Source organism: Equus asinus, unplaced genomic scaffold (genome assembly GCF_041296235.1).
Source record: "Equus asinus isolate D_3611 breed Donkey unplaced genomic scaffold, EquAss-T2T_v2 contig_137, whole genome shotgun sequence".
Lineage (NCBI taxonomy): Eukaryota > Metazoa > Chordata > Mammalia > Perissodactyla > Equidae > Equus > Equus asinus.
The window spans coordinates 31,619-36,425 of NW_027224780.1; the positions used below are offsets into that span (position 1 = coordinate 31,619).

At 70.8% G+C, this 4,807-nt stretch overlaps 1 non-coding gene across 1 annotated transcript; it reads left to right on the forward strand.

Annotated features, from left to right (window-relative positions):
• The first annotated feature begins 4,145 nt into the window (after positions 1 to 4,145).
• On the forward strand, positions 4,146 to 4,264 carry LOC139043021 (5S ribosomal RNA). Its single transcript, XR_011500099.1, has one exon. It is a non-coding gene; the product is annotated as a 5S ribosomal RNA (ribosomal RNA).
• The last annotated feature ends 543 nt before the right edge of the window (positions 4,265 to 4,807 follow it).

Sequence of the window (4,807 nt, forward strand, 5' to 3'; positions counted from 1 at the left end):
TTTGCCTCCCTCGCCTTTTGCCGCCGGCCGGGCGCGGCTCCCTCTGCGCTCCTGCCGCCCCTCCTCCGTCCTGCGGCCTCCGGCCTCCGTCCTCCGCGGACGCCCCCCACCCCTCCAGCCAGCCCGACCCCCCCCACCCTCCCCCTCCCCTCCCGCCCCCCTCCGCACCGCGGGCCCGCCGGCGCCGCCCATGGGCAGGGCCCAACCCCTCCCCGCCACAGCCCAACCCTTCCAGCTCGCGGCCCCACCCGAACCCAGGGCCAATCGGGGCCAGCCCGGCGGGACCGGGACCGGGACCGGGACCGGGACCGGGACCGGGACCCCGACGCCGCACACGCCGCCGGCCGGCTCCCTCTGGCCTCGGCCTCTTCCCACCCGCTCGGCTCCCGCTCCGGTGACACCCCAGCCCTTCCCTCGGCGCCCCGCCCCCGCCGCCCCAGCCGCCGGGTAGAGTCGTCCTGTCAGGTGGAACGGATTCCACGGCGGTGCCGGGAGGCCCAAACGGGTCCCAAAGCGACCAGCCCCGCCCACCGAGGAAAGGCACCTGGTCAGGCTTTTCCAGACACCGCCCGCTTCTCCAAGGACAGGGCGGACTGGGTTAGAGAGGAGCGTCTCGGGCACCTCACCCAAGACGGGATGGCTTCTGCCTTTGCTGGCGTCTCTGCCGCTGCAGGTCATCTTCTAAAACCTGGTACCCGCTTGCTTGTCCTTGAGAGGCTCATTCACAATCAACACTCCTTTCCCGACCTAAGTTTGTCCCTGTCAGTTTGTCTCGCTTTTCCTTCCAGAAGCCCCCTTCCCGGGGTGGGGGGGAGGGGGGGAGGTGGTGGTGGTGGGGGGGGGTAGGGGGGTGGGTGGGTCTGAGTTTCAAGCTCCACCTGACTAGGATCCCATTCTGCTTTCGCCTTCGGGCGGTCCTGCCTCGCTTGGAAACGCTGCTACGTTGCTCCTGGTGGATGAGCTTGCGTTCGTTTTGAGTTTGAGAACGCTGGATGCAAAGACGAGGAGTCTTGATGGCTGAGGCTTTTGGTGTCCCCTCACTCGGGGGCCTCCCTCTCTTCCCGCCTCCCCCCGCCTCCCCACCCACCCCCTCACACCCGACCCCTACCACCCCAGGGCCCCGGCCGGGCCCCGCCCCTCCAGGCCGCATCTGTCAGAGGGAGTTGAAAAGCCTCCTGACAGGACACGTCCTCCCTCAGCAGCCAGCCCTTCCTGGCTCCCTGGCTTCAGCTTTCCGTTCGCGTGGCTCGGGCAGCCTTTCGCATCTTCTTTGCACCTGCCTGTGTTTGCAACAGAGGACCGTGGCCAAGGGATCCAGGAAACCGGGAGGAGAGCTGGCTTCCGGGGAGGCGAATGGGAAGGACAGGGAGGCAGAGAGGGAGCCTTGCCTCAGAGAACGGACTTTGAACCCCCGAAGGGAAAAGTCCTCCAGATAAATCACGTCTTCCCCACCGAATCCAAGAGCCATACTCGCTCGCTGTGGAAAAATGGGGACATCCCGGTCAAAGCAGGACGAGAGAGGACCCAAAGCTCCCTCCTCTCCCCGTTCAGCCATCGTCGTCCTGGGAGGGAGTCTCTTCGCGGTTCGCTTCTCCTGCCGGCCCCGTTTCCCCTCCTGCCAACCCAGCGCCTCTATCGCCTGCTCCTCGCTTCCTCGGGCTGCGGGCTGCGGGCTGCGGGATGGGGGAGGGGGGGGGGTGCGGTGCGCGTCGCTCCCTGCCAGCTCGTGCCCGGGGTGGTTCTGACGGGTCCCCGGATCTGATCTCCGAGGAGCACCTTCTGCGGGGAGAAGCGGGACTGCGTCCCTGTCAGTTTCCCGGAGCGCGGGACCGGAGCCTTGCCCCGAAACGCAGGCTCGGGAGACCGAAGTCCTGAGCTGAAACCCAAGGGGCGCCGTCTCCCGCGAGTGACGTGCCCTCCCTGAGCTGCGCTTTCCTCCTCTGGTGCGAGGGGGTCCTGGCGTTCGTGCCTCCTTGCGGGGGCGAGTGCTGGTGAGAACGCAAGCGGGAAATACGGAGCAGACCGCTCAGCACGGAGCGCGGCCTCGGTGGGGGCCCGGGCCTCGGCCGCCGTCCTTCCCCACGAGCCTACTTCTTGCCGCCGAGGCTCATCCAGCACCCAGGGATCGATCGCCTGGCTGCTTCCGGCCAGACACTCTCCTAGGTGCTGGCCACCCAGCAGCCGAGAACGCGGGTGCCAATCTCGGCCTCCGGGGCGTTCGCCTCCTCGCCTCTGGGGCCGCAAGACCAGCGGTGTGCCTACGCATGCCGGCCAGAGGTGGCAGAACCTGACGAGGACACGTGCCGTGGAAAATGGAGAGCTTGGCGCCCCGGAGGGCCTCGTCGGACGTCTGTGGATGGCCGTCGCTCTCTTTGCCGAAGCCCGCCCCCTGCCCATCTTCTCTCCGTCCCAGGGTCCCCTTTCCAGTGGGACGCAAGAAGGCCCACAGGGCCCAAACGCTGGAGACGGGCAGCGCACACAGCGCGCCCTGGGTCCCGGGGGGTGCGGCGGGAAAGCCTTGCGGCACAGAACCCTGAAGCCCAGAGGTCTCGAGACAGGGAGAGCCGGGACGTCGGCAGGCACCGACGGGCCTTCGGACGCGACTCTTCCTCCCCGTCATCACACCGTGCTGCTCCTCCCTCCGTCCTGGGCGCGAGCGCGCTCTTGGGAAGACGGAGGCGCCTTCGTCGGTGACCTAGCGGGCGGGAGATCCCGGGCAACGTCCCCAGCGGCACTTGAGCAGAACGGGGACGCTGCGGTCGGTCGTCGGGGAGGGGCTTCTACATGTCTGGTAGATGGAGCTGCTTTCTCGTGCCAAGTTCTCTGGGCCCTGACTTTTCTGCCTGCTCCTTCTATCAACTCAGTAAGGTCGGGGGTGCCCGGCAGAAAGAGGAAAAGAGCCAGAGCGAAGAAGCGGAGAGAAAGGAACACACAAACCCGGACGCACACACACACACAGGCACACAGACACACAGGCGCGCGCGCGCGCGCACACACACACACACACACACACACACACGCCTACACACCCACTCGCACAACCCGCACAAGCACACGCACACGCAAGCGCAGACAGAGCGCGCCAGCGAGCTCCGGTGCCTGCCTGTGGTTCCTGGGCGATGGCGGGGCAGCGATGCCGGGAGCCCGGGACTCCTGAGAGCCTGTCTGCGCGGCCTAGGGCCCCAGGGGTGATCGCCAGCCCCGGGGCCCCTGCCTCCTGGCCCGGGCCCAGCTCCAGCACCACCGCCCTCCTGGGGGGCAAGCGAGCTCTTGGGCAGAGCCTCTCTGGGTCAGGGTGGGTGTCTGTCTAGGTCCGTGTCTTGGATCCTCTCCGTGTCGCCGTTTCTCTGTTTCTCCGTGTCTCTGTCTCTGTCTCTGTCTCTGGGTCTCTGGGCTGGCGCCAGCAGGAGCTGTCCAGGGTCCCCGCGAGGGGCGGGTTGGGGGCGGGGTGCCGGTCTCCTGGGCGGCGCTGGCGGGGGGGAAGTGTGGCCGCCCCGCCTCCCCGCTCCCTCAGGGGCAGCGCGGCGGGCTTCCGCTGACGCCCTCTGGTCGCGCCGGTGGCTCCGCCTGGGTTTGGGCAAGTCGGGGCCCGGCCGGCGCCGCAGAGGTCAGGGCTCCCGCTGGGAGGCCCCTCGGGCCGGAGGGGACTCAGAGGAGCACGGGCCCGGCGGCCCGACGCCCCGACGCCTCGGGCCAAGTGCCCCGCGCCACCCCCCTCCCAGCAGCCGCATCTCCTGCGACCCATCGCCGGATCCGAGCGGCCAGGGCGGCCTGGAGTGTTCCCGGGCCGCGAGGGGAGAGCGCCCAGCCAGGCGCCCCGCCCCCATCCCCGCCCCCACCGCCGCCCCCACCACCCCTCGTTTCCCACCGCCGCCCGCCCCGCCCCGCCTCCTCGCACCCCGGGCTGCTCCAGGCCTCCGCGCCCTGGGAGGGCAGCAGGGCGGGGCAGCGCAGGGTTTGGCTGGCCCGCTGGCCGCGCCCGAGGCGGCCGCGGCGGGAGGCAGCAGCGGGAGGAAGGCGGCAGGCCGGGCGCGGGCGCAGGGGGCGCCGGCGGCGGGTGCGCGTCACAGAGGCCTGGGCGCGCGCGAGCCGCGGGCCGGGCGACGCGGCGCGGCTTCTTAGGGGCGCCGGCGGCAGGCGCCAGCGTCTACGGCCATACCACCCTGAACGCGCCCGATCTCGTCTGATCTCGGAAGCTAAGCAGGGTCGGGCCTGGTTAGTACTTGGATGGGAGACCGCCTGGGAATACCGGGTGCTGTAGGCTTTTGCCTCCCTCGCCTTTTGCCGCCGGCCGGGCGCGGCTCCCTCCGCGCTCCTGCCGCCCCTCCTCCGTCCTGCGGCCTCCGGCCTCCGTCCTCCGCGGACGCCCCCCACCCCTCCAGCCAGCCCGACCCCCCCCACCCTCCCCCTCCCCTCCCGCCCCCCTCCGCACCGCGGGCCCGCCGGCGCCGCCCATGGGCAGGGCCCAACCCCTCCCCGCCACAGCCCAACCCTTCCAGCTCGCGGCCCCACCCGAACCCAGGGCCAATCGGGGCCAGCCCGGCGGGACCGGGACCGGGACCGGGACCGGGACCCCGACGCCGCACACGCCGCCGGCCGGCTCCCTCTGGCCTCGGCCTCTTCCCACCCGCTCGGCTCCCGCTCCGGTGACACCCCAGCCCTTCCCTCGGCGCCCCGCCCCCGCCGCCCCAGCCGCCGGGTAGAGTCGTCCTGTCAGGTGGAACGGATTCCACGGCGGTGCCGGGAGGCCCAAACGGGTCCCAAAGCGACCAGCCCCGCCCACCGAGGAAAGGCACCTGGTCAGGCT